The sequence below is a fragment of the Paramisgurnus dabryanus genome, chromosome 23, assembly GCF_030506205.2.
Source record: "Paramisgurnus dabryanus chromosome 23, PD_genome_1.1, whole genome shotgun sequence".
In the NCBI taxonomy this organism is placed as follows: domain Eukaryota; kingdom Metazoa; phylum Chordata; class Actinopteri; order Cypriniformes; family Cobitidae; genus Paramisgurnus; species Paramisgurnus dabryanus.
The window spans coordinates 27,985,244-28,010,243 of NC_133359.1; the positions used below are offsets into that span (position 1 = coordinate 27,985,244).

Consider the following 25,000-nt stretch of genomic DNA (forward strand, 5'->3'; position numbering starts at 1 on the left):
GTCAAAGTTTGATTCCGGTACTTGACATCGCATTGATTTCCATCCTCTGTGTGGCAATCAGTACCAAGGACATCACGATGATGTTTTCAAACGACACCCTTTATGTATGTTGGACGGTTTTATGTAGAAAAGACCAAATCACAAAAAAGATTTTAGCTGGGTTTTCAAGGGCAGGGTCACGTTTTGTCAAATGTGCTTTTTCTCGTGCAGCTCAAGAGTCACTTCGGCATGTTACGTAGATGTAGCTACATTTCCTTGAGCTTAGAAACGTTGCCTCTCTGGTGACGTTTTGGATGAAGAGTGCTTTTCCTGAAGTAAAGAGAGTCTCATGCAGAAGCAAGATTTCTCCACTTAAATAGATAATACGCACTCTGTTTGAAGACTGAAGCAGTTTCCTGCTCATTCTGGCATTCTAGTAATATTTAACCTGTCCATAGACCAAAGAGTAGCTAACAGGACATGGTACTGAAGTCCCGTACTTGGCTGAGGCGTGAAGCCCTGCAACTCATGTGCGAGCTCGGATAGCTCAGTCGGTAGAGCATCAGACTTTTAATCTGAGGGTCCAGGGTTCAAGTCCCGGTTCGGGCGATGAGTAGCCTCGATTGCCTTTTGTGCTGCTGTGTCTAGAGCTCCGTTTCGTAGCGAACGGGGAAAGGATAAAGTTTCCCAACAGCGACAGCATGTAGTCGTGGCCGAGTGGTTAAGGCGATGGACTAGAAATCCATTGGGGTCTCCCCGCGCAGGTTCGAATCCTGCCGACTGCGTCTTCAGACTTCAGCTCTCGAGTAGACCGACTCTACTTCGTGAGGGCTTCTGCTTAAGATTTGCAGTTGAAAGAAATACAAAAATGATTTTGACTTCTGCATAGAAATGGCAGTCCCCTCACAGCCATTGTACTCAGGCAGACCCGCAGGCATCTTTCTTGCGCAGCCCGGTGGCACGCCGTGATCGTATAGTGGTTAGTACTCTGCGTTGTGGCCGCAGCAACCCCGGTTCGAATCCGGGTCACGGCAGCCCTTCCGGGAAAGTCTGTTGGGGTCTTCCCGCTCCCGCCCCTTTTGTGATCGGCTGGTTGCCTGACCGTCAAGTTCTTTTCCAGCACACACCAGGCCCAGAGAGCTCACCAGGTTACCCTGTTGTAGTCGTGGCCGAGTGGTTAAGGCGATGGATTTGAAATCCATTGGGGTCTCCCCGCGCAGGTTCAAGCCCTGCCGACTACGAGTGTCTGGTCCCTGGCACGGCCTCTCTCTTGTTGGATGTTCCAGCTCACGATTTGCTTTATTTCTGCAGCTCAAGTTGGTACCATGGGTTGCACAGTGGGAAAACTATGCAGCCTTTCATAGTTTCTCCTGTGTGTGTGAGAGATCGGCTCTGTTGTGAAGTGATGTGGCTTCCATTGTCATTTTGACCACATACTGCAAGTGCAGCAGGAAACCATAGAAGAGCTGGAACAAGACTTTGTTTACAACTGTTGTAGATCGTCGCTAATCGAGTTGATCCTGACCTGAGCAATTTTCTGAGAGGTTAAGGACTATGGCTCTACCCTCTTTGTTTTCAGGATTCCCACAATTCTCTCCCCCGGATTGTTTTCCTTAAATAATTCAAACGTGTATTTGCACTTTTGCTTTTCTAAGTAGAAAGCGGATAATGAACAAACTTTTTGTGCAGATCTCTCACCTGCTGAAAAGGCACAACATGCAGCAAAGCAGTACCTGAAGTCTAATTTCAGTTTAAAGCCTGAATACCACCCTGTCGTCCAGCGTCCGGGTATGTGCACAGGAGAGGTCGTGACCTTTTCCATCATTCTTTCGCAGAGGCAAGATCGTAGCCTATGAGGTTTATCCGAGGCGTGATCATTGCTGGTTGAAAACTTTACCCAATACCCCGCCAGGATGACTTGAAATACAGTCAGCTTTGGCAATTTTTCACAGTCTCTTGAGAGACTTACGAGTTTGTTGCAAAGAGAAGTTTGTTGTGTGTGTTTGTTTGTTTTGATGTTTATAGTCCTGAGGTTAAAAGCGTAAAAGTTTGATTCCGGTACTTGACATGGCATTGATTTCCATCCTCTGTGTGGCAATCAGTACCAAGGACATCACGATGATGTTTTCAAACGACACCCTTTATGTATGTTGGACGGTTTTATGTAGAAAAGACCAAATCACAAAAAAGATTTTAGCTGGGTTTTCACGGGCAGGGTCACGTTTTGTCAAATGTGCTTTTTCTCGTGCAGCTCAAGAGTCACTTCGGCATGTTACGTAGATGTAGCTACATTTCCTTGAGCTTAGAAACGTTGCCTCTCTGGTGACGTTTTGGATGAAGAGTGCTTTTCCTGAAGTAAAGAGAGTCTCATGCAGAAGCAAGATTTCTCCACTTAAATAGATAATACGCACTCTGTTTGAAGACTGAAGCAGTTTCCTGCTCATTCTGGCATTCTAGTAATATTTAACCTGTCCATAGACCAAAGAGTAGCTAACAGGACATGGTACTGAAGTCCCGTACTTGGCTGAGGCGTGAAGCCCTGGAACTCAGGTGTGAGCCCGGATAGCTCAGTCGGTAGAGCATCAGACTTTTAATCTGAGGGTCCAGGGTTCAAGTCCCTGTTCGGGCGATGAGTAGCCTCGATCGCCTTTTGTGCTGCTGTGTCTAGAGCTCCGTTTCGTAGGGAACGGGGAAAGGATAAAGTTTCCCAACAGCGACAGCATGTAGTCGTGGCCAAGTGGTTAAGGCGATGGACTAGAAATCCATTGGGGTCTCCCCGCGCAGGTTCGAATCCTGCCGATTACGTCTTCAGACTTCAGACTCTCGAGTAGACCGACTCTACTTCGTGAGGGCTTCTGCTTAAGATTTGCAGTTGAAAGAAATACAAAAATGATTTTGACTTCTGCATAGAAATGGCAGTCCCCTCACAGCCATTGTACTCAGGCAGAAACGCAGGCATCTTTCTTGCGCAGCCCGGTGGCACGCCGTGATCGTATAGTGGTTAGTACTCTGCGTTGTGGCCGCAGCAACCCCGGTTCGAATCCGGGTCACGGCAGCCCTTCCGGGAAAGTCTGTTGGGGTCTTCCCGCTCCTGCCCCTTTTGTGATCGGCTGGTTGCCTGACCGTCAAGTTCTTTTTCAGCACACACCAGGCCCAGAGAGCTCACCAGGTTACCCTGTTGTAGTCGTGGCCGAGTGGTTAAGGCGATGGATTTGAAATCCATTGGGGTCTCCCCGCGCAGGTTCAAGCCCTGCCGACTACGAGTGTCTGGTCCCTGGCTCGGCCCCTCTCTTGTTGGATGTTCCAGCTCACGATTTGCTTTATTTCTGCAGCTCAAGTTGGTACCATGGGTTGCACAGTGGGAAAACTATGCAGCCTTTCATAGTTTCTCCTGTGTGTGTGAGAGATCGGCTCTGTTGTGAAGTGATGTGGCTTCCATTGTCATTTTGACCATATACTGCACGTGCAGCAGGAAACCATAGAAGAGCTGGAACAAGACTTTGTTTACAACTGTTGTAGATCGTCGCTAATCGAGTTGATCCTGACCTGAGCAATTTTCTGAGAGGTTAAGGACTATGGCTCTACCCTCTTTGTTTTCAGGATTCCCACAATTCTCTCCCCCGGATTGTTTTCCTTAAATAATTCAAACGTGTATTTGCACTTTTGCTTTTCTAAGTAGAAAGCGGATAATGACCAAACTTTTTGTGCAGATCTCTCACCTGCTGAAAAGGCACAACATGCAGCAAAGCAGTACCTGAAGTCTAATTTCAGTTTAAAGCCTGAATACCACCCTGTCGTCCAGCGTCCGGGTATGTGCACAGGAGAGGTCGTGAACTTTTCCATCATTCTTGCGCAGAGGCAAGATCGTAGCCTATGAGGTTTATCCGAGGCGTGATCATTGCTGGTTGAAAACTTTACCCAATACCCCGCCAGGATGACTTGAAATACAGTCAGCTTTGGCAATTTTTCACAGTCTCTTGAGAGACTTACGAGTTTGTTGCAAAGAGAAGTTTGTTGTGTGTGTTTGTTTGTTTTGATGTTTATAGTCCTGAGGTTAAAAGCGTCAAAGTTTGATTCCGGTACTTGACATGGCATTGATTTCCATCCTCTGTGTGGCAATCAGTACCAAGGACATCACGATGATGTTTTCAAACGACACCCTTTATGTATGTTGGACGGTTTTATGTAGAAAAGACCAAATCACAAAAAAGATTTTAGCTGGGTTTTCAAGGGCAGGGTCACGTTTTGTCAAATGTGCTTTTTCTCGTGCAGCTCAAGAGTCACTTCGGCATGTTACGTAGATGTAGCTACATTTCCTTGAGCTTAGAAACGTTGCCTCTCTGGTGACGTTTTGGATGAAGAGTGCTTTTCCTGAAGTAAAGAGAGTCTCATGCAGAAGCAAGATTTCTCCACTTAAATAGATAATACGCACTCTGTTTGAAGACTGAAGCAGTTTCCTGCTCATTCTGGCATTCTAGTAATATTTAACCTGTCCATAGACCAAAGAGTAGCTAACAGGACATGGTACTGAAGTCCCGTACTTGGCTGAGGCGTGAAGCCCTGGAACTGAGGTGCGAGCCCGGATAGCTCAGTCGGTAGAGCATCAGACTTTTAATCTGAGGGTCCAGGGTTCAAGTCCCTGTTCGGGCGATGAGTTGCCTCGATCGCCTTTTGTGCTGCTGTGTCTAGAGCTCCGTTTCGTAGCGAACGGGGAAAGGATAAAGTTTCCCAACAGCGACAGCATGTAGTCGTGGCCGAGTGGTTAAGGCGATGGACTAGAAATCCATTGGGGTCTCCCCGCGCAGGTTCGAATCCTGCCGACTACGTCTTCAGACTTCAAACTCTCGAGTAGACCGACTCTACTTCGTGAGGGCTTCTGCTTAAGATTTGCAGTTGAAAGAAATACAAAAATGATTTTGACTTCTGCATAGAAATGGCAGTCCCCTCACAGCCATTGTACTCAGGCAGACCCGCAGGCATCTTTCTTGCACAACAGCACCTTTTGTGCTGCTGTTTCTAGAGCTCCGTTTCGTAGCGAACGGGGAAAGGATAAAGTTTCCCAACAGCGACAGCATGTAGTCGTGGCCGTGTGGTTAAGGCGATGGACTAGAAATCCATTGGGGTCTCCCCGCGCAGGTTCGAATCCTGCCGACTACGTCTTCAGACTTCAAACTCTCGAGTAGACCGACTCTACTTCGTGAGGGCTTCTGCTTAAGATTTGCAGTTGAAAGAAATACAAAAATGATTTTGACTTCTGCATAGAAATGGCAGTCCCCTCACAGCCATTGTACTCAGGCAGACCCGCAGGCATCTTTCTTGCGCAGCCCCGTGGCACGCCGTGATCGTATAGTGTTTAGTACTCTGCGTTGTGGCTGCAGCAACCCCGGTTCGAATCCGGGTCACGGCAGCCCTTCCGGGAAAGTCTGTTGGGGTCTTCCCGCTCCTGCCCCTTTTGTGATCGGCTGGTTGCCTGACCGTCAAGTTCTTTTCCAGCACACACCAGGCCCAGAGAGCTCACCAGGTTACCCTGTTGTAGTCGTGGCCGAGTGGTTAAGGCGATGGATTTGAAATCCATTGGGGTCTCCCCGCGCAGGTTCAAGCCCTGCCGACTACGAGTGTCTGGTCCCTGGCTCGGCCTCTCTCTTGTTGGATGTTCCAGCTCACGATTTGCTTTATTTCTGCAGCTCAAGTTGGTACCATGGGTTGCACAGTGGGAAAACTATGCAGCCTTTCATAGTTTCTCCTGTGTGTGTGAGAGATCGGCTCTGTTATGAAGTGATGTGGCTTCCATTGTCATTTTGACCATATACTGCACGTGCAGCAGGAAACCATAGAAGAGCTGGAACAAGACTTTGTTTACAACTGTTGTAGATCGTCGCTAATCGAGTTGATCCTGACCTGAGCAATTTTCTGAGAGGTTAAGGACTATGGCTCTACCCTCTTTGTTTTCAGGATTCCCACAATTCTCTCCCCCGGATTGTTTTCCTTAAATAATTCAAACGTGTATTTGCACTTTTGCTTTTCTAAGTAGAAAGCGGATAATGAACAAACTTTTTGTGCAGATCTCTCACCTGCTGAAAAGGCACAACATGCAGCAAAGCAGTACCTGAAGTCTAATTTCAGTTTAAAGCCTGAATACCACCCTGTCGTCCAGCGTCCGGGTATGTGCACAGGAGAGGTCGTGACCTTTTCCATCATTCTTTCGCAGAGGCAAGATCGTAGCCTATGAGGTTTATCCGAGGCGTGATCATTGCTGGTTGAAAACTTTACCCAATACCCCGCCAGGATGACTTGAAATACAGTCAGCTTTGGCAATTTTTCACAGTCTCTTGAGAGACTTACGAGTTTGTTGCAAAGAGAAGTTTGTTGTGTGTGTTTGTTTGTTTTGATGTTTATAGTCCTGAGGTTAAAAGCGTCAAAGTTTGATTCCGGTACTTGACATCGCATTGATTTCCATCCTCTGTGTGGCAATCAGTACCAAGGACATCACGATGATGTTTTCAAACGACACCCTTTATGTATGTTGGACGGTTTTATGTAGAAAAGACCAAATCACAAAAAAGATTTTAGCTGGGTTTTCAAGGGCAGGGTCACGTTTTGTCAAATGTGCTTTTTCTCGTGCAGCTCAAGAGTCACTTCGGCATGTTACGTAGATGTAGCTACATTTCCTTGAGCTTAGAAACGTTGCCTCTCTGGTGACGTTTTGGATGAAGAGTGCTTTTCCTGAAGTAAAGAGAGTCTCATGCAGAAGCAAGATTTCTCCACTTAAATAGATAATACGCACTCTGTTTGAAGACTGAAGCAGTTTCCTGCTCATTCTGGCATTCTAGTAATATTTAACCTGTCCATAGACCAAAGAGTAGCTAACAGGACATGGTACTGAAGTCCCGTACTTGGCTGAGGCGTGAAGCCCTGGAACTCAGGTGCGAGCCCGGATAGCTCAGTCGGTAGAGCATCAGACTTTTAATCTGAGGGTCCAGGGTTCAAGTCCCTGTTCGGGCGATGAGTAGCCTCGATCGCCTTTTGTGCTGCTGTGTCTAGAGCTCCGTTTCGTAGCGAACGGGGAAAGGATAAAGTTTCCCAAAAGCGACAGCATGTAGTCGTGGCCGAGTGGTTAAGGCGATGGACTAGAAATCCATTGGGGTCTCCCCGCGCAGGTTCGAATCCTGCCGACTACGTCTTCAGACTTCAGACTCTCGAGTAGACCGACTCTACTTCGTGAGGGCTTCTGCTTAAGATTTGCAGTTGAAAGAAATACAAAAATGATTTTGACTTCTGCATAGAAATGGCAGTCCCCTCACAGCCATTGTACTCAGGCAGACCCGCAGGCATCTTTCTTGCGCAGCCCGGTGGCACGCCGTGATCGTATAGTGGTTAGTACTCTGCGTTGTGGCCGCAGCAACCCCGGTTCGAATCCGGGTCACGGCAGCCCTTCCGGGAAAGTCTGTTGGGGTCTTCCCGCTCCCGCCCCTTTTGTGATCGGCTGGTTGCCTGACCGTCAAGTTCTTTTCCAGCACACACCAGGCCCAGAGAGCTCACCAGGTTACCCTGTTGTAGTCGTGGCCGAGTGGTTAAGGCGATGGATTTGAAATCCATTGGGGTCTCCCCGCGCAGGTTCAAGCCCTGCCGACTACGAGTGTCTGGTCCCTGGCTCGGCCTCTCTCTTGTTGGATGTTCCAGCTCACGATTTGCTTTATTTCTGCAGCTCAAGTTGGTACCATGGGTTGCACAGTGGGAAAACTATGCAGCCTTTCATAGTTTCTCCTGTGTGTGTGAGAGATCGGCTCTGTTATGAAGTGATGTGGCTTCCATTGTCATTTTGACCATATACTGCACGTGCAGCAGGAAACCATAGAAGAGCTGGAACAAGACTTTGTTTACAACTGTTGTAGATCGTCGCTAATCGAGTTGATCCTGACCTGAGCAATTTTCTGAGAGGTTAAGGACTATGGCTCTACCCTCTTTGTTTTCAGGATTCCCACAATTCTCTCCCCCGGATTGTTTTCCTTAAATAATTCAAACGTGTATTTGCACTTTTGCTTTTCTAAGTAGAAAGCGGATAATGAACAAACTTTTTGTGCAGATCTCTCACCTGCTGAAAAGGCACAACATGCAGCAAAGCAGTACCTGAAGTCTAATTTCAGTTTAAAGCCTGAATACCACCCTGTCGTCCAGCGTCCGGGTATGTGCACAGGAGAGGTCGTGACCTTTTCCATCATTCTTTCGCAGAGGCAAGATCGTAGCCTATGAGGTTTATCCGAGGCGTGATCATTGCTGGTTGAAAACTTTACCCAATACCCCGCCAGGATGACTTGAAATACAGTCAGCTTTGGCAATTTTTCACAGTCTCTTGAGAGACTTACGAGTTTGTTGCAAAGAGAAGTTTGTTGTGTGTGTTTGTTTGTTTTGATGTTTATAGTCCTGAGGTTAAAAGCGTCAAAGTTTGATTCCGGTACTTGACATCGCATTGATTTCCATCCTCTGTGTGGCAATCAGTACCAAGGACATCACGATGATGTTTTCAAACGACACCCTTTATGTATGTTGGACGGTTTTATGTAGAAAAGACCAAATCACAAAAAAGATTTTAGCTGGGTTTTCAAGGGCAGGGTCACGTTTTGTCAAATGTGCTTTTTCTCGTGCAGCTCAAGAGTCACTTCGGCATGTTACGTAGATGTAGCTACATTTCCTTGAGCTTAGAAACGTTGCCTCTCTGGTGACGTTTTGGATGAAGAGTGCTTTTCCTGAAGTAAAGAGAGTCTCATGCAGAAGCAAGATTTCTCCACTTAAATAGATAATACGCACTCTGTTTGAAGACTGAAGCAGTTTCCTGCTCATTCTGGCATTCTAGTAATATTTAACCTGTCCATAGACCAAAGAGTAGCTAACAGGACATGGTACTGAAGTCCCGTACTTGGCTGAGGCGTGAAGCCCTGGAACTCAGGTGCGAGCCCGGATAGCTCAGTCGGTAGAGCATCAGACTTTTAATCTGAGGGTCCAGGGTTCAAGTCCCTGTTCGGGCGATGAGTAGCCTCGATCGCCTTTTGTGCTGCTGTGTCTAGAGCTCCGTTTCGTAGCGAACGGGGAAAGGATAAAGTTTCCCAACAGCGACAGCATGTAGTCGTGGCCGAGTGGTTAAGGCGATGGACTAGAAATCCATTGGGGTCTCCCCGCGCAGGTTCGAATCCTGCCGACTGCGTCTTCAGACTTCAGACTCTCGAGTAGACCGACTCTACTTCGTGAGGGCTTCTGCTTAAGATTTGCAGTTGAAAGAAATACAAAAATGATTTTGACTTCTGCATAGAAATGGCAGTCCCCTCACAGCCATTGTACTCAGGCAGACCCGCAGGCATCTTTTTTGCGCAGCCTGGTGGCACGCCGTGATCGTATAGTGGTTAGTACTCTGCGTTGTGGCCGCAGCAACCCAGGTTCGAATCCGGGTCACGGCAGCCCTTCCGGGAAAGTCTGTTGGGGTCTTCCCGCTCCTGCCCCTTTTGTGATCGGCTGGTTGCCTGACCGTCAAGTTCTTTTCCAGCACACACCAGGCCCAGAGAGCTCACCAGGTTACCCTGTTGTAGTCGTGGCCGAGTGGTTAAGGCGATGGATTTGAAATCCATTGGGGTCTCCCCGCGCAGGTTCAAGCCCTGCCGACTACGAGTGTCTGGTCCCTGGCTCGGCCTCTCTCTTGTTGGATGTTCCAGCTCACGATTTGCTTTATTTCTGCAGCTCAAGTTGGTACCATGGGTTGCACAGTGGGAAAACTATGCAGCCTTTCATAGTTTCTCCTGTGTGTGTGAGAGATCGGCTCTGTTGTGAAGTGATGTGGCTTCCATTGTCATTTTGACCATATACTGCACGTGCAGCAGGAAACCATAGAAGAGCTGGAACAAGACTTTGTTTACAACTGTTGTAGATCGTCGCTAATCGAGTTGATCCTGACCTGAGCAATTTTCTGAGAGGTTAAGGACTATGGCTCTACCCTCTTTGTTTTCAGGATTCCCACAATTCTCTCCCCCGGATTGTTTTCCTTAAATAATTCAAACGTGTATTTGCACTTTTGCTTTTCTAAGTAGAAAGCGGATAATGAACAAACTTTTTGTGCAGATCTCTCACCTGCTGAAAAGGCACAACATGCAGCAAAGCAGTACCTGAAGTCTAATTTCAGTTTAAAGCCTGAATACCACCCTGTCGTCCAGCGTCCGGGTATGTGCACAGGAGAGGTCGTGACCTTTTCCATCATTCTTTCGCAGAGGCAAGATCGTAGCCTATGAGGTTTATCCGAGGCGTGATCATTGCTGGTTGAAAACTTTACCCAATACCCCGCCAGGATGACTTGAAATACAGTCAGCTTTGGCAATTTTTCACAGTCTCTTGAGAGACTTACGAGTTTGTTGCAAAGAGAAGTTTGTTGTGTGTGTTTGTTTGTTTTGATGTTTATAGTCCTGAGGTTAAAAGCGTCAAAGTTTGATTCCGGTACTTGACATGGCATTGATTTCCATCCTCTGTGTGGCAATCAGTACCAAGGACATCACGATGATGTTTTCAAACGACACCCTTTATGTATGTTGGACGGTTTTATGTAGAAAAGACCAAATCACAAAAAAGATTTTAGCTGGGTTTTCACGGGCAGGGTCACGTTTTGTCAATTGTGCTTTTTCTTGTGCAGCTCAAGAGTCACTTCGGCATGTTACGTAGATGTAGCTACATTTCCTTGAGCTTAGAAACGTTGCCTCTCTGGTGACGTTTTGGATGAAGAGTGCTTTTCCTGAAGTAAAGAGAGTCTCATGCAGAAGCAAGATTTCTCCACTTAAATAGATAATACGCACTCTGTTTGAAGACTGAAGCAGTTTCCTGCTCATTCTGGCATTCTAGTAATATTTAACCTGTCCATAGACCAAAGAGTAGCTAACAGGACATGGTACTGAAGTCCCGTACTTGGCTGAGGCGTGAAGCCCTGGAACTGAGGTGCGAGCCCGGATAGCTCAGTCGGTAGAGCATCAGACTTTTAATCTGAGGGTCCAGGGTTCAAGTCCCTGTTCGGGCGATGAGTAGCCTCGATCGCCTTTTGTGCTGCTGTGTCTAGAGCTCCGTTTCGTAGCGAACGGGGAAAGGATAAAGTTTCCCAAAAGCGACAGCATGTAGTCGTGGCCGAGTGGTTAAGGCGATGGACTAGAAATCCATTGGGGTCTCCCCGCGCAGGTTCGAATCCTGCCGACTACGTCTTCAGACTTCAGACTCTCGAGTAGACCGACTCTACTTCGTGAGGGCTTCTGCTTAAGATTTGCAGTTGAAAGAAATACAAAAATGATTTTGACTTCTGCATAGAAATGGCAGTCCCCTCACAGCCATTGTACTCAGGCAGACCCGCAGGCATCTTTCTTGCGCAGCCCCGTGGCACGCCGTGATCGTATAGTGGTTAGTACTCTGCGTTGTGGCCGCAGCAACCCCGGTTCGAATCCGGGTCACGGCAGCCCTTCCGGGAAAGTCTGTTGGGGTCTTCCCGCTCCCGCCCCTTTTGTGATCGGCTGGTTGCCTGACCGTCAAGTTCTTTTCCAGCACACACCAGGCCCAGAGAGCTCACCAGGTTACCCTGTTGTAGTCGTGGCCGAGTGGTTAAGGCGATGGATTTGAAATCCATTGGGGTCTCTCCGCGCAGGTTCAAGCCCTGCCGACTACGAGTTTCTGGTCCCTGGCTCGGCCTCTCTCTTGTTGGATGTTCCAGCTCACGATTTGCTTTATTTCTGCAGCTCAAGTTGGTACCATGGGTTGCACAGTGGGAAAACTATGCAGCCTTTCGTAGTTTCTCCTGTGTGTGTGAGAGATCGGCTCTGTTATGAAGTGATGTGGCTTCCATTGTCATTTTGACCATATACTGCACGTGCAGCAGGAAACCATAGAAGAGCTGGAACAAGACTTTGTTTACAACTGTTGTAGATCGTCGCTAATCGAGTTGATCCTGACCTGAGCAATTTTCTGAGAGGTTAAGGACTATGGCTCTACCCTCTTTGTTTTCAGGATTCCCACAATTCTCTCCCCCGGATTGTTTTCCTTAAATAATTCAAACGTGTATTTGCACTTTTGCTTTTCTAAGTAGAAAGCGGATAATGAACAAACTTTTTGTGCAGATCTCTCACCTGCTGAAAAGGCACAACATGCAGCAAAGCAGTACCTGAAGTCTAATTTCAGTTTAAAGCCTGAATACCACCCTGTCGTCCAGCGTCCGGGTATGTGCAGAGGAGAGGTCGTGACCTTTTCCATCATTCTTTCGCAGAGGCAAGATCGTAGCCTATGAGGTTTATCCGAGGCGTGATCATTGCTGGTTGAAAACTTTACCCAATACCCCGCCAGGATGACTTGAAATACAGTCAGCTTTGGCAATTTTTCACAGTCTCTTGAGAGACTTACGAGTTTGTTGCAAAGAGAAGTTTGTTGTGTGTGTTTGTTTGTTTTGATGTTTATAGTCCTGAGGTTAAAAGCGTCAAAGTTTGATTCCGGTACTTGACATCGCATTGTTTCCATCCTCTGTGTGGCAATCAGTACCAAGGACATCACGATGATGTTTTCAAACGACACCCTTTATGTATGTTGGACGGTTTTATGTAGAAAAGACCAAATCACAAAAAAGATTTTAGCTGGGTTTTCAAGGGCAGGGTCACGTTTTGTCAAATGTGCTTTTTCTCGTGCAGCTCAAGAGTCACTTCGGCATGTTACGTAGATGTAGCTACATTTCCTTGAGCTTAGAAACGTTGCCTCTCTGGTGACGTTTTGGATGAAGAGTGCTTTTCCTGAAGTAAAGAGAGTCTCATGCAGAAGCAAGATTTCTCCACTTAAATAGATAATACGCACTCTGTTTGAAGACTGAAGCAGTTTCCTGCTCATTCTGGCATTCTAGTAATATTTAACCTGTCCATAGACAAAAGAGTAGCTAACAGGACATGGTACTGAAGTCCCGTACTTGGCTGAGGCGTGAAGCCCTGGTACTCAGGTGCGAGCCCGGATAGCTCAGTCGGTAGAGCATCAGACTTTTAATCTGAGGGTCCAGGGTTCAAGTCCCTGTTCGGCCGATGAGTAGCCTCGATCGCCTTTTGTGCTGCTGTGTCTAGAGCTCCGTTTCGTAGCGAACGGGGAAAGGATAAAGTTTCCCAACAGCGACAGCATGTAGTCGTGGCCGAGTGGTTAAGGCGATGGACTAGAAATCCATTGGGGTCTCCCCGCGCAGGTTCGAATCCTGCCGACTACGTCTTCAGACTTCAGACTCTCGAGTAGACCGACTCTACTTCGTGAGGGCTTCTGCTTAAGATTTGCAGTTGAAAGAAATACAAAAATGATTTTGACTTCTGCATAGAAATGGCAGTCCCCTCACAGCCATTGTACTCAGGCAGACCCGCAGGCATCTTTCTTGCGCAGCCCGGTGGCACGCCGTGATCGTATAGTGGTTAGTACTCTGCGTTGTGGCCGCAGCAACCCCGGTTCGAATCCGGGTCACGGCAGCCCTTCCGGGAAAGTCTGTTGGGGTCTTCCCGCTCCTGCCCCTTTTGTGATCGGCTGGTTGCCTGACCGTCAAGTTCTTTTCCAGCACACACCAGGCCCAGAGAGCTCACCAGGTTACCCTGTTGTAGTCGTGGCCGAGTGGTTAAGGCGATGGATTTGAAATCCATTGGGGTCTCCCCGCGCAGGTTCAAGCCCTGCCGACTACGAGTGTCTGGTCCCTGGCTCGGCCCCTCTCTTGTTGGATGTTCCAGCTCACGATTTGCTTTATTTCTGCAGCTCAAGTTGGTACCATGGGTTGCACAGTGGGAAAACTATGCAGCCTTTCATAGTTTCTCCTGTGTGTGTGAGAGATCGGCTCTGTTGTGAAGTGATGTGGCTTCCATTGTCATTTTGACCATATACTGCACGTGCAGCAGGAAACCATAGAAGAGCTGGAACAAGACTTTGTTTACAACTGTTGTAGATCGTCGCTAATCGAGTTGATCCTGACCTGAGCAATTTTCTGAGAGGTTAAGGACTATGGCTCTACCCTCTTTGTTTTCAGGATTCCTACAATTCTCTCCCCCGGATTGTTTTCCTTAAATAATTCAAACGTGTATTTGCACTTTTGCTTTTCTAAGTAGAAAGCGGATAATGAACAAACTTTTTGTGCAGATCTCTCACCTGCTGAAAAGGCACAACATGCAGCAAAGCAGTACCTGAAGTCTAATTTCAGTTTAAAGCCTGAATACCACCCTGTCGTCCAGCGTCCGGGTATGTGCACAGGAGAGGTCGTGACCTTTTCCATCATTCTTTCGCAGAGGCAAGATCGTAGCCTATGAGGTTTATCCGAGGCGTGATCATTGCTGGTTGAAAACTTTACCCAATACCCCGCCAGGATGACTTGAAATACAGTCAGCTTTGGCAATTTTTTACAGTCTCTTGAGAGCCTTACGAGTTTGTTGCAAAGAGAAGTTTGTTGTGTGTGTTTGTTTGTTTTGATGTTTATAGTCCTGAGGTTAAAAGCGTCTAATTTCAGTTTAAAGCCTGAATACCACCCTGTCGTCCAGCGTCCGGGTATGTGCACAGGAGAGGTCGTGACCTTTTCCATCATTCTTTCGCAGAGGCAAGATCGTAGCCTATGAGGTTTATCCGAGGCGTGATCATTGCTGGTTGAAAACTTTACCCAATACCCCGCCAGGATGACTTGAAATACAGTCAGCTTTGGCAATTTTTTACAGTCTCTTGAGAGACTTACGAGTTTGTTGCAAAGAGAAGTTTGTTGTGTGTGTTTGTTTGTTTTGATGTTTATAGTCCTGAGGTTAAAAGCGTCAAAGTTTGATTCCGGTACTTGACATCGCATTGATTTCCATCCTCTGTGTGGCAATCAGTACCAAGGACATCACGATGATGTTTTCAAACGACACCCTTTATGTATGTTGGACGGTTTTATGTAGAAAAGACCAAATCACAAAAAAGATTTTAGCTGGGTTTTCACGGGCAGGGTCACGTTTTGTCAAATGTGCTTTTTCTCGTGCAGCTCAAGAGTCACTTCAGCATGTTACGTAGATGTAGCTACATTTCCTTGAGCTTAGAAACGTTGCCTCTCTGGTGACGTTTTGGATGAAGAGTGCTTTTCCTGAAGTAAAGAGAGTCTCATGCAGAAGCAAGATTTCTCCACTTAAATAGATAATACGCACTCTGTTTGAAGACTGAAGCAGTTTCCTGCTCATTCTGGCATTCTAGTAATATTTAACCTGTCCATAGACCAAAGAGTAGCTAACAGGACATGGTACTGAAGTCCCGTACTTGGCTGAGGCGTGAAGCCCTGGAACTCAGGTGCGAGCCCGGATAGCTCAGTCGGTAGAGCATCAGACTTTTAATCTGAGGGTCCAGGGTTCAAGTCCCTGTTCGGGCGATGAGTAGCCTCGATCGCCTTTTGTGCTGCTGTGTCTAGAGCTCCGTTTCGTAGCGAACGGGGAAAGGATAAAGTTTCCCAACAGCGACAGCATGTAGTCGTGGCCGAGTGGTTAAGGCGATGGACTAGAAATCCATTGGGGTCTCCCCGCGCAGGTTCGAATCCTGCCGACTACGTCTTCAGACTTCAGACTCTCGAGTAGACCGACTCTACTTCGTGAGGGCTTCTGCTTAAGATTTGCAGTTGAAAGAAATACAAAAATGATTTTGACTTCTGCATAGAAATGGCAGTCCCCTCACAGCCATTGTACTCAGGCAGACCCGCAGGCATCTTTCTTGCGCAGCCTGGTGGCACGCCGTGATCGTATAGTGGTTAGTACTCTGCGTTGTGGCCGCAGCAACCCCGGTTCGAATCCGGGTCACGGCAGCCCTTCCGGGAAAGTCTGTTGGGGTCTTCCCGCTCCTGCCCCTTTTGTGATCGGCTGGTTGCCTGACCGTCAAGTTCTTTTCCAGCACACACCAGGCCCAGAGAGCTCACCAGGTTACCCTGTTGTAGTCGTGGCCGAGTGGTTAAGGCGATGGATTTGAAATCCATTGGGGTCTCCCCGCGCAGGTTCAAGCCCTGCCGACTACGAGTGTCTGGTCCCTGGCTCGGCCTCTCTCTTGTTGGATGTTCCAGCTCACGATTTGCTTTATTTCTGCAGCTCAAGTTGGTACCATGGGTTGCACAGTGGGAAAACTATGCAGCCTTTCATAGTTTCTCCTGTGTGTGTGAGAGATCGGCTCTGTTGTGAAGTGATGTGGCTTCCATTGTCATTTTGACCATATACTGCACGTGCAGCAGGAAACCATAGAAGAGCTGGAACAAGACTTTGTTTACAACTGTTGTAGATCGTCGCTAATCGAGTTGATCCTGACCTGAGCAATTTTCTGAGAGGTTAAGGACTATGGCTCTACCCTCTTTGTTTTCAGGATTCCCACAATTCTCTCCCCCGGATTGTTTTCCTTAAATAATTCAAACGTGTATTTGCACTTTTGCTTTTCTAAGTAGAAAGCGGATAATGAACAAACTTTTTGTGCAGATCTCTCACCTGCTGAAAAGGCACAACATGCAGCAAAGCAGTACCTGAAGTCTAATTTCAGTTTAAAGCCTGAATACCACCCTGTCGTCCAGCGTCCGGGTATGTGCACAGGAGAGGTCGTGACCTTTTCCATCATTCTTTCGCAGAGGCAAGATCGTAGCCTATGAGGTTTATCCGAGGCGTGATCATTGCTGGTTGAAAACTTTACCCAATACCCCGCCAGGATGACTTGAAATACAGTCAGCTTTGGCAATTTTTCACAGTCTCTTGAGAGACTTACGAGTTTGTTGCAAAGAGAAGTTTGTTGTGTGTGTTTGTTTGTTTTGATGTTTATAGTCCTGAGGTTAAAAGCGTCAAAGTTTGATTCCGGTACTTGACATCGCATTGATTTCCATCCTCTGTGTGGCAATCAGTACCAAGGACATCACGATGATGTTTTCAAACGACACCCTTTATGTATGTTGGACGGTTTTATGTAGAAAAGACCAAATCACAAAAAAGATTTTAGCTGGGTTTTCAAGGGCAGGGTCACGTTTTGTCAAATGTGCTTTTTCTCGTGCAGCTCAAGAGTCACTTCGGCATGTTACGTAGATGTAGCTACATTTCCTTGAGCTTAGAAACGTTGCCTCTCTGGTGACGTTTTGGATGAAGAGTGCTTTTCCTGAAGTAAAGAGAGTCTCATGCAGAAGCAAGATTTCTCCACTTAAATAGATAATACGCACTCTGTTTGAAGACTGAAGCAGTTTCCTGCTCATTCTGGCATTCTAGTAATATTTAACCTGTCCATAGACCAAAGAGTAGCTAACAGGACATGGTACTGAAGTCCCGTACTTGGCTGAGGCGTGAAGCCCTGGAACTCAGGTGCGAGCCCGGATAGCTCAGTCGGTAGAGCATCAGACTTTTAATCTGAGGGTCCAGGGTTCAAGTCCCTGTTCGGGCGATGAGTAGCCTCGATCGCCTTTTGTGCTGCTGTGTCTAGAGCTCCGTTTCGTAGCGAACGGGGAAAGGATAAAGTTTCCCAACAGCGACAGCATGTAGTCGTGGCCGAGTGGTTAAGGCGATGGACTAGAAATCCATTGGGGTCTCCCCGCGCAGGTTCGAATCCTGCCGACTACGTCTTCAGACTTCAGACTCTCGAGTAGACCGACTCTACTTCGTGAGGGCTTCTGCTTAAGATTTGCAGTTGAAAGAAATACAAAAATGATTTTGACTTCTGCATAGAAATGGCAGTCCCCTCACAGCCATTGTACTCAGGCAGACCCGCAGGCATCTTTCTTGCGCAGCCCCGTGGCACGCCGTGATCGTATAGTGGTTAGTACTCTGCGTTGTGGCCGCAGCAACCCCGGTTCGAATCCGGGTCACGGCAGCCCTTCCGGGAAAGTCTTTTGGGGTCTTCCCGCTCCCGCCCCTTTTGTGATCGGCTGGTTGCCTGACCGTCAAGTTCTTTTCCAGCACACACCAGGCCCAGAGAGCTCACCAGGTTACCCTGTTGTAGTCGTGGCCGAGTGGTTAAGGCGATGGATTTGAAATCCATTGGGGTCTCCCCGCGCAGGTTCAAGCCCTGCCGACTACGAGTTTCTGGTCCCTGGCTCGGCCTCTCTCTTGTTGGATGTTCCAGCTCACGATTTGCTTTATTTCTGCAGCTCAAGTTGGTACCATGGGTTGCACAGTGGGAAAACTATGCAGCCTTTCGTAGTTTCTCCTGTGTGTGTGAGAGATCGGCTCTGTTATGAAGTGATGTGGCTTCCATTGTCATTTTGACCATATACTGCACGTGCAGCAGGAAACCATAGAAGAGCTGGAACAAGACTTTGTTTACAACTGTTGTAGATCGTCGCTAATCGAGTTGATCCTGACCTGAGCAATTTTCTGAGAGGTTAAGGACTATGGCTCTACCCTCTTTGTTTTCAGGATTCCCACAATTCTCTCCCCCGGATTGTTTTCCTTAAATAATTCAAACGTGTATTTGCACTTTTGCTTTTCTAAGTAGAAAGCGGATAATGAACAAACTTTTTGTGCAGATCTCTCACCTGCTGAAAAGGCACAACATGCAGCAAAGCAGTACCTGAAGTCTAATTTCAGTTTAAAGCCTGAATACCACCCTGTCGTCCAGCGTCCGGGTATGTGCAGAGGAGAGGTCGTGACCTTTTCCATCATTCTTTCGCAGAGGCAAGATCGTAGCCTATGAGGTTTATCCGAGGCGTGATCATTGCTGGTTGAAAACTTTACCCAATACCCCGCCAGGATGACTTGAAATACAGTCAGCTTTGGCAATTTTTCACAGTCTCTTGAGAGACTTACGAGTTTGTTGCAAAGAGAAGTTTGTTGTGTGTGTTTGTTTGTTTTGATGTTTATAGTCCTGAGGTTAAAAGCGTCAAAGTTTGATTCCGGTACTTGACATCGCATTGTTTCCATCCTCTGTGTGGCAATCAGTACCAAGGACATCACGATGATGTTTTCAAACGACACCCTTTATGTATGTTGGACGGTTTTATGTAGAAAAGACCAAATCACAAAAAAGATTTTAGCTGGGTTTTCAAGGGCAGGGTCACGTTTTGTCAAATGTGCTTTTTCTCGTGCAGCTCAAGAGTCACTTCGGCATGTTACGTAGATGTAGCTACATTTCCTTGAGCTTAGAAACGTTGCCTCTCTGGTGACGTTTTGGATGAAGAGTGCTTTTCCTGAAGTAAAGAGAGTCTCATGCAGAAGCAAGATTTCTCCACTTAAATAGATAATACGCACTCTGTTTGAAGACTGAAGCAGTTTCCTGCTCATTCTGGCATTCTAGTAATATTTAACCTGTCCATAGACAAAAGAGTAGCTAACAGGACATGGTACTGAAGTCCCGTACTTGGCTGAGGCGTGAAGCCCTGGTACTCAGGTGCGAGCCCGGATAGCTCAGTCGGTAGAGCATCAGACTTTTAATCTGAGGGTCCAGGGTTCAAGTCCCTGTTCGGCCGATGAGTAGCCTCGATCGCCTTTTGTGCTGCTGTGTCTAGAGCTCCGTTTCGTAGCGAACGGGGAAAGGATAAAGTTTCCCAACAGCGACAGCATGTAGTTGTGGCCGAGTGGTTAAGGCGATGGACTAGAAATCCATTGGGGTCTCCCCGCGCAGGTTCGAATCCTGCCGACTACGTCTTCAGACTTCAGACTCTCGAGTAGACCGACTCTACTTCGTGAGGGCTTCTGCTTAAGATTTGCAGTTGAAAGAAATACAAAAATGATTTTGACTTCTGCATAGAAATGGCAGTCCCCTCACAGCCATTGTACTCAGGCAGACCCGCAGGCATCTTTCTTGCGCAGCCCGGTGGCACGCCGTGATCGTATAGTGGTTAGTACTCTGCGTTGTGGCCGCAGCAACCCCGGTTCGAATCCGGGTCACGGCAGCCCTTCCGGGAAAGTCTGTTGGGGTCTTCCCGCTCCTGCCCCTTTTGTGATCGGCTGGTTGCCTGACCGTCAAGTTCTTTTCCAGCACACACCAGGCCCAGAGAGCTCACCAGGTTACCCTGTTGTAGTCGTGGCCGAGTGGTTAAGGCGATGGATTTGAAATCCATTGGGGTCTCCCCGCGCAGGTTCAAGCCCTGCCGACTACGAGTGTCTGGTCCCTGGCTCGGCCCCTCTCTTGTTGGATGTTCCAGCTCACGATTTGCTTTATTTCTGCAGCTCAAGTTGGTACCATGGGTTGCACAGTGGGAAAACTATGCAGCCTTTCATAGTTTCTCCTGTGTGTGTGAGAGATCGGCTCTGTTGTGAAGTGATGTGGCTTCCATTGTCATTTTGACCATATACTGCACGTGCAGCAGGAAACCATAGAAGAGCTGGAACAAGACTTTGTTTACAACTGTTGTAGATCGTCGCTAATCGAGTTGATCCTGACCTGAGCAATTTTCTGAGAGGTTAAGGACTATGGCTCTACCCTCTTTGTTTTCAGGATTCCTACAATTCTCTCCCACGGATTGTTTTCCTTAAATAATTCAAACGTGTATTTGCACTTTTGCTTTTCTAAGTAGAAAGCGGATAATGAACAAACTTTTTGTGCAGATCTCTCACCTGCTGAAAAGGCACAACATGCAGCAAAGCAGTACCTGAAGTCTAATTTCAGTTTAAAGCCTGAATACCACCCTGTCGTCCAGCGTCCGGGTATGTGCACAGGAGAGGTCGTGACCTTTTCCATCATTCTTTCGCAGAGGCAAGATCGTAGCCTATGAGGTTTATCCGAGGCGTGATCATTGCTGGTTGAAAACTTTACCCAATACCCCGCCAGGATGACTTGAAATACAGTCAGCTTTGGCAATTTTTTACAGTCTCTTGAGAGACTTACGAGTTTGTTGCAAAGAGAAGTTTGTTGTGTGTGTTTGTTTGTTTTGATGTTTATAGTCCTGAGGTTAAAAGCGTCTAATTTCAGTTTAAAGCCTGAATACCACCCTGTCGTCCAGCGTCCGGGTATGTGCACAGGAGAGGTCGTGACCTTTTCCATCATTCTTTCGCAGAGGCAAGATCGTAGCCTATGAGGTTTATCCGAGGCGTGATCATTGCTGGTTGAAAACTTTACCCAATACCCCGCCAGGATGACTTGAAATACAGTCAGCTTTGGCAATTTTTTACAGTCTCTTGAGAGACTTACGAGTTTGTTGCAAAGAGAAGTTTGTTGTGTGTGTTTGTTTGTTTTGATGTTTATAGTCCTGAGGTTAAAAGCGTCAAAGTTTGATTCCGGTACTTGACATCGCATTGATTTCCATCCTCTGTGTGGCAATCAGTACCAAGGACATCACGATGATGTTTTCAAACGACACCCTTTATGTATGTTGGACGGTTTTATGTAGAAAAGACCAAATCACAAAAAAGATTTTAGCTGGGTTTTCAAGGGCAGGGTCACGTTTTGTCAAATGTGCTTTTTCTCGTGCAGCTCAAGAGTCACTTCGGCATGTTACGTAGATGTAGCTACATTTCCTTGAGCTTAGAAACGTTGCCTCTCTGGTGACGTTTTGGATGAAGAGTGCTTTTCCTGAAGTAAAGAGAGTCTCATGCAGAAGCAAGATTTCTCCACTTAAATAGATAATACGCACTCTGTTTGAAGACTGAAGCAGTTTCCTGCTCATTCTGGCATTCTAGTAATATTTAACCTGTCCATAGACCAAAGAGTAGCTAACAGGACATGGTACTGAAGTCCCGTACTTGGCTGAGGCGTGAAGCCCTGGAACTCAGGTGCGAGCCCGGATAGCTCAGTCGGTAGAGCATCAGACTTTTAATCTGAGGGTCCAGGGTTCAAGTCCCTGTTCGGGCGATGAGTAGCCTCGATCGCCTTTTGTGCTGCTGTGTCTAGAGCTCCGTTTCGTAGCGAACGGGGAAAGGATAAAGTTTCCCAACAGCGACAGCATGTAGTCGTGGCCGAGTGGTTAAGGCGATGGACTAGAAATCCATTGGGGTCTCCCCGCGCAGGTTCGAATCCTGCCGACTACGTCTTCAGACTTCAGACTCTCGAGTAGACCGACTCTACTTCGTGAGGGCTTCTGCTTAAGATTTGCAGTTGAAAGAAATACAAAAATGATTTTGACTTCTGCATAGAAATGGCAGTCCCCTCACAGCCATTGTACTCAGGCAGACCCGCAGGCATCTTTCTTGCGCAGCCTGGTGGCACGCCGTGATCGTATAGTGGTTAGTACTCTGCGTTGTGGCCGCAGCAACCCCGGTTCGAATCCGGGTCACGGCAGCCCTTCCGGGAAAGTCTGTTGGGGTCTTCCCGCTCCTGCCCCTTTTGTGATCGGCTGGTTGCCTGACCGTCAAGTTCTTTTCCAGCACACACCAGGCCCAGAGAGCTCACCAGGTTACCCTGTTGTAGTCGTGGCCGAGTGGTTAAGGCGATGGATTTGAAATCCATTGGGGTCTCCCCGCGCAGGTTCAAGCCCTGCCGACTACGAGTGTCTGGTCCCTGGCTCGGCCTCTCTCTTGTTGGATGTTCCAGCTCACGATTTGCTTTATTTCTGCAGCTCAAGTTGGTACCATGGGTTGCACAGTGGGAAAACTATGCAGCCTTTCATAGTTTCTCCTGTGTGTGTGAGAGATCGGCTCTGTTGTGAAGTGATGTGGCTTCCATTGTCATTTTGACCATATACTGCACGTGCAGCAGGAAACCATAGAAGAGCTGGAACAAGACTTTGTTTACAACTGTTGTAGATCGTCGCTAATCGAGTTGATCCTGACCTGAGCAATTTTCTGAGAGGTTAAGGACTATGGCTCTACCCTCTTTGTTTTCAGGATTCCCACAATTCTCTCCCCCGGATTGTTTTCCTTAAATAATTCAAACGTGTATTTGCACTTTTGCTTTTCTAAGTAGAAAGCGGATAATGAACAAACTTTTTGTGCAGATCTCTCACCTGCTGAAAATGCACAACATGCAGCAAAGCAGTACCTGAAGTCTAATTTCAGTTTAAAGCCTGAATACCACCCTGTCGTCCAGCGTCCGGGTATGTGCACAGGAGAGGTCGTGACCTTTTCCATCATTCTTTCGCAGAGGCAAGATCGTAGCCTATGAGGTTTATCCGAGGCGTGATCATTGCTGGTTGAAAACTTTACCCAATACCCCGCCAGGATGACTTGAAATACAGTCAGCTTTGGCAATTTTTCACAGTCTCTTGAGAGACTTACGAGTTTGTTGCAAAGAGAAGTTTGTTGTGTGTGTTTGTTTGTTTTGATGTTTATAGTCCTGAGGTTAAAAGCGTCAAAGTTTGATTCCGGTACTTGACATCGCATTGATTTCCATCCTCTGTGTGGCAATCAGTACCAAGGACATCACGATGATGTTTTCAAACGACACCCTTTATGTATGTTGGACGGTTTTATGTAGAAAAGACCAAATCACAAAAAAGATTTTAGCTGGGTTTTCAAGGGCAGGGTCACGTTTTGTCAAATGTGCTTTTTCTCGTGCAGCTCAAGAGTCACTTCGGCATGTTACGTAGATGTAGCTACATTTCCTTGAGCTTAGAAACGTTGCCTCTCTGGTGACGTTTTGGATGAAGAGTGCTTTTCCTGAAGTAAAGAGAGTCTCATGCAGAAGCAAGATTTCTCCACTTAAATAGATAATACGCACTCTGTTTGAAGACTGAAGCAGTTTCCTGCTCATTCTGGCATTCTAGTAATATTTAACCTGTCCATAGACCAAAGAGTAGCTAACAGGACATGGTACTGAAGTCCCGTACTTGGCTGAGGCGTGAAGCCCTGGAACTCAGGTGCGAGCCCGGATAGCTCAGTCGGTAGAGCATCAGACTTTTAATCTGAGGGTCCAGGGTTCAAGTCCCTGTTCGGGCGATGAGTAGCCTCGATCGCCTTTTGTGCTGCTGTGTCTAGAGCTCCGTTTCGTAGCGAACGGGGAAAGGATAAAGTTTCCCAACAGCTACAGCATGTAGTCGTGGCCGAGTGGTTAAGGCGATGGACTAGAAATCCATTGGGGTCTCCCCGCGCAGGTTCGAATCCTGCCGACTACGTCTTCAGACTTCAGACTCTCGAGTAGACCGACTCTACTTCGTGAGGGCTTCTGCTTAAGATTTGCAGTTGAAAGAAATACAAAAATGATTTTGACTTCTGCATAGAAATGGCAGTCCCCTCACAGCCATTGTACTCAGGCAGACCCGCAGGCATCTTTCTTGCGCAGCCCCGTGGCACGCCGTGATCGTATAGTGGTTAGTACTCTGCGTTGTGGCCGCAGCAACCCCGGTTCGAATCCGGGTCACGGCAGCCCTTCCGGGAAAGTCTGTTGGGGTCTTCCCGCTCCTGCCCCTTTTGTGATCGGCTGGTTGCCTGACCGTCAAGTTCTTTTCCAGCACACACCAGGCCCAGAGAGCTCACCAGGTTACCCTGTTGTAGTCGTGGCCGAGTGGTTAAGGCGATGGATTTGAAATCCATTGGGGTCTCCCCGCGCAGGTTCAAGCCCTGCCGACTACGAGTGTCTGGTCCCTGGCTCGGCCTCTCTCTTGTTGGATGTTCCAGCTCACGATTTGCTTTATTTCTGCAGCTCAAGTTGGTACCATGGGTTGCACAGTGGGAAAACTATGCAGCCTTTCATGTGTGAGAGATCGGCTCTGTTGTGAAGTGATGTGGCTTCCATTGTCATTTTGACCATATACTGCACGTGCAGCAGGAAACCATAGAAGAGCTGGAACAAGACTTTGTTTACAACTGTTGTAGATCGTCGCTAATCGAGTTGATCCTGACGAGCAATTTTCTGAGAGGTTAAGGACTATGGCTCTACCCTCTTTGTTTTCAGGATTCCCACAATTCTCTCCCCTGGATTGTTTTCCTTAAATAATTCAAACGTGTATTTGCACTTTTGCTTTTCTAAGTAGAAAGCGGATAATGAACAAACTTTTTGTGCAGATCTCTCACCTGCTGAAAAGGCACAACATGCAGCAAAGCAGTACCTGAAGTCTAATTTCAGTTTAAAGCCTGAATACCACCCTGTCGTCCAGCGTCCGGGTATGTGCACAGGAGAGGTCGTGACCTTTTCCATCATTCTTTCGCAGAGGCAAGATCGTAGCCTATGAGGTTTATCCGAGGCG

General features: G+C 47.4%; 61 non-coding genes across 61 annotated transcripts in view; all 61 read left to right on the forward strand.

The window, feature by feature from the left end:
• Nucleotides 1-515: 515 nt before the first annotated feature.
• trnak-uuu (transfer RNA lysine (anticodon UUU)) lies at nt 516-588 on the forward strand. Its single transcript has one exon. It is a non-coding gene; the product is annotated as a tRNA-Lys (tRNA).
• A 94-nt stretch (nt 589-682) lies between these two features.
• Nucleotides 683-764, forward strand: trnas-aga (transfer RNA serine (anticodon AGA)). The gene has a single exon. It is a non-coding gene; the product is annotated as a tRNA-Ser (tRNA).
• A 177-nt stretch (nt 765-941) lies between these two features.
• Nucleotides 942-1,013, forward strand: trnah-gug (transfer RNA histidin (anticodon GUG)). Its single transcript has one exon. It is a non-coding gene; the product is annotated as a tRNA-His (tRNA).
• A 125-nt stretch (nt 1,014-1,138) lies between these two features.
• On the forward strand, nt 1,139-1,220 carry trnas-uga (transfer RNA serine (anticodon UGA)). The gene has a single exon. It is a non-coding gene; the product is annotated as a tRNA-Ser (tRNA).
• Nucleotides 1,221-1,802: 582 nt separating this feature from the next.
• On the forward strand, nt 1,803-1,943 carry LOC135781911 (U4 spliceosomal RNA). Its single transcript, XR_010545318.1, has one exon. It is a non-coding gene; the product is annotated as a U4 spliceosomal RNA (small nuclear RNA).
• A 592-nt stretch (nt 1,944-2,535) lies between these two features.
• On the forward strand, nt 2,536-2,608 carry trnak-uuu (transfer RNA lysine (anticodon UUU)). Its single transcript has one exon. It is a non-coding gene; the product is annotated as a tRNA-Lys (tRNA).
• A 94-nt stretch (nt 2,609-2,702) lies between these two features.
• On the forward strand, nt 2,703-2,784 carry trnas-aga (transfer RNA serine (anticodon AGA)). The gene has a single exon. It is a non-coding gene; the product is annotated as a tRNA-Ser (tRNA).
• A 178-nt stretch (nt 2,785-2,962) lies between these two features.
• Nucleotides 2,963-3,034, forward strand: trnah-gug (transfer RNA histidin (anticodon GUG)). Its single transcript has one exon. It is a non-coding gene; the product is annotated as a tRNA-His (tRNA).
• Nucleotides 3,035-3,159: 125 nt separating this feature from the next.
• trnas-uga (transfer RNA serine (anticodon UGA)) lies at nt 3,160-3,241 on the forward strand. The gene has a single exon. It is a non-coding gene; the product is annotated as a tRNA-Ser (tRNA).
• A 582-nt stretch (nt 3,242-3,823) lies between these two features.
• On the forward strand, nt 3,824-3,964 carry LOC135781960 (U4 spliceosomal RNA). Its single transcript, XR_010545364.1, has one exon. It is a non-coding gene; the product is annotated as a U4 spliceosomal RNA (small nuclear RNA).
• A 592-nt stretch (nt 3,965-4,556) lies between these two features.
• trnak-uuu (transfer RNA lysine (anticodon UUU)) lies at nt 4,557-4,629 on the forward strand. Its single transcript has one exon. It is a non-coding gene; the product is annotated as a tRNA-Lys (tRNA).
• Nucleotides 4,630-4,723: 94 nt separating this feature from the next.
• Nucleotides 4,724-4,805, forward strand: trnas-aga (transfer RNA serine (anticodon AGA)). The gene has a single exon. It is a non-coding gene; the product is annotated as a tRNA-Ser (tRNA).
• A 249-nt stretch (nt 4,806-5,054) lies between these two features.
• trnas-aga (transfer RNA serine (anticodon AGA)) lies at nt 5,055-5,136 on the forward strand. The gene has a single exon. It is a non-coding gene; the product is annotated as a tRNA-Ser (tRNA).
• Nucleotides 5,137-5,511: 375 nt separating this feature from the next.
• trnas-uga (transfer RNA serine (anticodon UGA)) lies at nt 5,512-5,593 on the forward strand. Its single transcript has one exon. It is a non-coding gene; the product is annotated as a tRNA-Ser (tRNA).
• A 582-nt stretch (nt 5,594-6,175) lies between these two features.
• On the forward strand, nt 6,176-6,316 carry LOC135781910 (U4 spliceosomal RNA). The gene has a single exon (XR_010545317.1). It is a non-coding gene; the product is annotated as a U4 spliceosomal RNA (small nuclear RNA).
• Nucleotides 6,317-6,908: 592 nt separating this feature from the next.
• Nucleotides 6,909-6,981, forward strand: trnak-uuu (transfer RNA lysine (anticodon UUU)). The gene has a single exon. It is a non-coding gene; the product is annotated as a tRNA-Lys (tRNA).
• Nucleotides 6,982-7,075: 94 nt separating this feature from the next.
• trnas-aga (transfer RNA serine (anticodon AGA)) lies at nt 7,076-7,157 on the forward strand. The gene has a single exon. It is a non-coding gene; the product is annotated as a tRNA-Ser (tRNA).
• Nucleotides 7,158-7,335: 178 nt separating this feature from the next.
• On the forward strand, nt 7,336-7,407 carry trnah-gug (transfer RNA histidin (anticodon GUG)). The gene has a single exon. It is a non-coding gene; the product is annotated as a tRNA-His (tRNA).
• A 125-nt stretch (nt 7,408-7,532) lies between these two features.
• trnas-uga (transfer RNA serine (anticodon UGA)) lies at nt 7,533-7,614 on the forward strand. Its single transcript has one exon. It is a non-coding gene; the product is annotated as a tRNA-Ser (tRNA).
• A 582-nt stretch (nt 7,615-8,196) lies between these two features.
• LOC135781909 (U4 spliceosomal RNA) lies at nt 8,197-8,337 on the forward strand. Its single transcript, XR_010545316.1, has one exon. It is a non-coding gene; the product is annotated as a U4 spliceosomal RNA (small nuclear RNA).
• Nucleotides 8,338-8,929: 592 nt separating this feature from the next.
• trnak-uuu (transfer RNA lysine (anticodon UUU)) lies at nt 8,930-9,002 on the forward strand. The gene has a single exon. It is a non-coding gene; the product is annotated as a tRNA-Lys (tRNA).
• Nucleotides 9,003-9,096: 94 nt separating this feature from the next.
• On the forward strand, nt 9,097-9,178 carry trnas-aga (transfer RNA serine (anticodon AGA)). The gene has a single exon. It is a non-coding gene; the product is annotated as a tRNA-Ser (tRNA).
• A 375-nt stretch (nt 9,179-9,553) lies between these two features.
• On the forward strand, nt 9,554-9,635 carry trnas-uga (transfer RNA serine (anticodon UGA)). Its single transcript has one exon. It is a non-coding gene; the product is annotated as a tRNA-Ser (tRNA).
• Nucleotides 9,636-10,217: 582 nt separating this feature from the next.
• On the forward strand, nt 10,218-10,358 carry LOC135781908 (U4 spliceosomal RNA). The gene has a single exon (XR_010545315.1). It is a non-coding gene; the product is annotated as a U4 spliceosomal RNA (small nuclear RNA).
• Nucleotides 10,359-10,950: 592 nt separating this feature from the next.
• trnak-uuu (transfer RNA lysine (anticodon UUU)) lies at nt 10,951-11,023 on the forward strand. The gene has a single exon. It is a non-coding gene; the product is annotated as a tRNA-Lys (tRNA).
• Nucleotides 11,024-11,117: 94 nt separating this feature from the next.
• On the forward strand, nt 11,118-11,199 carry trnas-aga (transfer RNA serine (anticodon AGA)). Its single transcript has one exon. It is a non-coding gene; the product is annotated as a tRNA-Ser (tRNA).
• A 178-nt stretch (nt 11,200-11,377) lies between these two features.
• Nucleotides 11,378-11,449, forward strand: trnah-gug (transfer RNA histidin (anticodon GUG)). Its single transcript has one exon. It is a non-coding gene; the product is annotated as a tRNA-His (tRNA).
• Nucleotides 11,450-11,574: 125 nt separating this feature from the next.
• trnas-uga (transfer RNA serine (anticodon UGA)) lies at nt 11,575-11,656 on the forward strand. The gene has a single exon. It is a non-coding gene; the product is annotated as a tRNA-Ser (tRNA).
• A 582-nt stretch (nt 11,657-12,238) lies between these two features.
• LOC135781907 (U4 spliceosomal RNA) lies at nt 12,239-12,379 on the forward strand. Its single transcript, XR_010545314.1, has one exon. It is a non-coding gene; the product is annotated as a U4 spliceosomal RNA (small nuclear RNA).
• A 591-nt stretch (nt 12,380-12,970) lies between these two features.
• trnak-uuu (transfer RNA lysine (anticodon UUU)) lies at nt 12,971-13,043 on the forward strand. Its single transcript has one exon. It is a non-coding gene; the product is annotated as a tRNA-Lys (tRNA).
• A 94-nt stretch (nt 13,044-13,137) lies between these two features.
• trnas-aga (transfer RNA serine (anticodon AGA)) lies at nt 13,138-13,219 on the forward strand. The gene has a single exon. It is a non-coding gene; the product is annotated as a tRNA-Ser (tRNA).
• Nucleotides 13,220-13,397: 178 nt separating this feature from the next.
• On the forward strand, nt 13,398-13,469 carry trnah-gug (transfer RNA histidin (anticodon GUG)). The gene has a single exon. It is a non-coding gene; the product is annotated as a tRNA-His (tRNA).
• A 125-nt stretch (nt 13,470-13,594) lies between these two features.
• trnas-uga (transfer RNA serine (anticodon UGA)) lies at nt 13,595-13,676 on the forward strand. The gene has a single exon. It is a non-coding gene; the product is annotated as a tRNA-Ser (tRNA).
• Nucleotides 13,677-14,258: 582 nt separating this feature from the next.
• On the forward strand, nt 14,259-14,397 carry LOC135781950 (U4 spliceosomal RNA). The gene has a single exon (XR_010545355.1). It is a non-coding gene; the product is annotated as a U4 spliceosomal RNA (small nuclear RNA).
• A 164-nt stretch (nt 14,398-14,561) lies between these two features.
• On the forward strand, nt 14,562-14,702 carry LOC135781983 (U4 spliceosomal RNA). The gene has a single exon (XR_010545387.1). It is a non-coding gene; the product is annotated as a U4 spliceosomal RNA (small nuclear RNA).
• A 592-nt stretch (nt 14,703-15,294) lies between these two features.
• Nucleotides 15,295-15,367, forward strand: trnak-uuu (transfer RNA lysine (anticodon UUU)). The gene has a single exon. It is a non-coding gene; the product is annotated as a tRNA-Lys (tRNA).
• A 94-nt stretch (nt 15,368-15,461) lies between these two features.
• trnas-aga (transfer RNA serine (anticodon AGA)) lies at nt 15,462-15,543 on the forward strand. Its single transcript has one exon. It is a non-coding gene; the product is annotated as a tRNA-Ser (tRNA).
• A 178-nt stretch (nt 15,544-15,721) lies between these two features.
• On the forward strand, nt 15,722-15,793 carry trnah-gug (transfer RNA histidin (anticodon GUG)). Its single transcript has one exon. It is a non-coding gene; the product is annotated as a tRNA-His (tRNA).
• A 125-nt stretch (nt 15,794-15,918) lies between these two features.
• Nucleotides 15,919-16,000, forward strand: trnas-uga (transfer RNA serine (anticodon UGA)). Its single transcript has one exon. It is a non-coding gene; the product is annotated as a tRNA-Ser (tRNA).
• A 582-nt stretch (nt 16,001-16,582) lies between these two features.
• On the forward strand, nt 16,583-16,723 carry LOC135781906 (U4 spliceosomal RNA). The gene has a single exon (XR_010545313.1). It is a non-coding gene; the product is annotated as a U4 spliceosomal RNA (small nuclear RNA).
• A 592-nt stretch (nt 16,724-17,315) lies between these two features.
• On the forward strand, nt 17,316-17,388 carry trnak-uuu (transfer RNA lysine (anticodon UUU)). Its single transcript has one exon. It is a non-coding gene; the product is annotated as a tRNA-Lys (tRNA).
• Nucleotides 17,389-17,482: 94 nt separating this feature from the next.
• trnas-aga (transfer RNA serine (anticodon AGA)) lies at nt 17,483-17,564 on the forward strand. The gene has a single exon. It is a non-coding gene; the product is annotated as a tRNA-Ser (tRNA).
• Nucleotides 17,565-17,742: 178 nt separating this feature from the next.
• Nucleotides 17,743-17,814, forward strand: trnah-gug (transfer RNA histidin (anticodon GUG)). The gene has a single exon. It is a non-coding gene; the product is annotated as a tRNA-His (tRNA).
• Nucleotides 17,815-17,939: 125 nt separating this feature from the next.
• trnas-uga (transfer RNA serine (anticodon UGA)) lies at nt 17,940-18,021 on the forward strand. Its single transcript has one exon. It is a non-coding gene; the product is annotated as a tRNA-Ser (tRNA).
• A 582-nt stretch (nt 18,022-18,603) lies between these two features.
• Nucleotides 18,604-18,744, forward strand: LOC135781905 (U4 spliceosomal RNA). The gene has a single exon (XR_010545312.1). It is a non-coding gene; the product is annotated as a U4 spliceosomal RNA (small nuclear RNA).
• Nucleotides 18,745-19,335: 591 nt separating this feature from the next.
• trnak-uuu (transfer RNA lysine (anticodon UUU)) lies at nt 19,336-19,408 on the forward strand. The gene has a single exon. It is a non-coding gene; the product is annotated as a tRNA-Lys (tRNA).
• A 94-nt stretch (nt 19,409-19,502) lies between these two features.
• On the forward strand, nt 19,503-19,584 carry trnas-aga (transfer RNA serine (anticodon AGA)). The gene has a single exon. It is a non-coding gene; the product is annotated as a tRNA-Ser (tRNA).
• A 178-nt stretch (nt 19,585-19,762) lies between these two features.
• On the forward strand, nt 19,763-19,834 carry trnah-gug (transfer RNA histidin (anticodon GUG)). Its single transcript has one exon. It is a non-coding gene; the product is annotated as a tRNA-His (tRNA).
• Nucleotides 19,835-19,959: 125 nt separating this feature from the next.
• trnas-uga (transfer RNA serine (anticodon UGA)) lies at nt 19,960-20,041 on the forward strand. Its single transcript has one exon. It is a non-coding gene; the product is annotated as a tRNA-Ser (tRNA).
• A 582-nt stretch (nt 20,042-20,623) lies between these two features.
• LOC135781982 (U4 spliceosomal RNA) lies at nt 20,624-20,764 on the forward strand. The gene has a single exon (XR_010545386.1). It is a non-coding gene; the product is annotated as a U4 spliceosomal RNA (small nuclear RNA).
• Nucleotides 20,765-20,926: 162 nt separating this feature from the next.
• On the forward strand, nt 20,927-21,067 carry LOC135781981 (U4 spliceosomal RNA). The gene has a single exon (XR_010545385.1). It is a non-coding gene; the product is annotated as a U4 spliceosomal RNA (small nuclear RNA).
• Nucleotides 21,068-21,659: 592 nt separating this feature from the next.
• On the forward strand, nt 21,660-21,732 carry trnak-uuu (transfer RNA lysine (anticodon UUU)). The gene has a single exon. It is a non-coding gene; the product is annotated as a tRNA-Lys (tRNA).
• A 94-nt stretch (nt 21,733-21,826) lies between these two features.
• trnas-aga (transfer RNA serine (anticodon AGA)) lies at nt 21,827-21,908 on the forward strand. Its single transcript has one exon. It is a non-coding gene; the product is annotated as a tRNA-Ser (tRNA).
• Nucleotides 21,909-22,086: 178 nt separating this feature from the next.
• On the forward strand, nt 22,087-22,158 carry trnah-gug (transfer RNA histidin (anticodon GUG)). The gene has a single exon. It is a non-coding gene; the product is annotated as a tRNA-His (tRNA).
• A 125-nt stretch (nt 22,159-22,283) lies between these two features.
• On the forward strand, nt 22,284-22,365 carry trnas-uga (transfer RNA serine (anticodon UGA)). The gene has a single exon. It is a non-coding gene; the product is annotated as a tRNA-Ser (tRNA).
• Nucleotides 22,366-22,947: 582 nt separating this feature from the next.
• LOC135781904 (U4 spliceosomal RNA) lies at nt 22,948-23,088 on the forward strand. Its single transcript, XR_010545311.1, has one exon. It is a non-coding gene; the product is annotated as a U4 spliceosomal RNA (small nuclear RNA).
• A 592-nt stretch (nt 23,089-23,680) lies between these two features.
• trnak-uuu (transfer RNA lysine (anticodon UUU)) lies at nt 23,681-23,753 on the forward strand. The gene has a single exon. It is a non-coding gene; the product is annotated as a tRNA-Lys (tRNA).
• A 94-nt stretch (nt 23,754-23,847) lies between these two features.
• On the forward strand, nt 23,848-23,929 carry trnas-aga (transfer RNA serine (anticodon AGA)). The gene has a single exon. It is a non-coding gene; the product is annotated as a tRNA-Ser (tRNA).
• Nucleotides 23,930-24,107: 178 nt separating this feature from the next.
• On the forward strand, nt 24,108-24,179 carry trnah-gug (transfer RNA histidin (anticodon GUG)). The gene has a single exon. It is a non-coding gene; the product is annotated as a tRNA-His (tRNA).
• Nucleotides 24,180-24,304: 125 nt separating this feature from the next.
• trnas-uga (transfer RNA serine (anticodon UGA)) lies at nt 24,305-24,386 on the forward strand. The gene has a single exon. It is a non-coding gene; the product is annotated as a tRNA-Ser (tRNA).
• A 566-nt stretch (nt 24,387-24,952) lies between these two features.
• Nucleotides 24,953-25,000, forward strand: part of LOC135781980 (U4 spliceosomal RNA) — a 141-nt gene continuing 93 nt past the window's right edge. Inside the window, exon 1 of the small nuclear RNA XR_010545384.1 lies at nt 24,953-25,000. This exon is cut by the window's right edge and continues 93 nt beyond it. This is a non-coding gene — a small nuclear RNA (U4 spliceosomal RNA).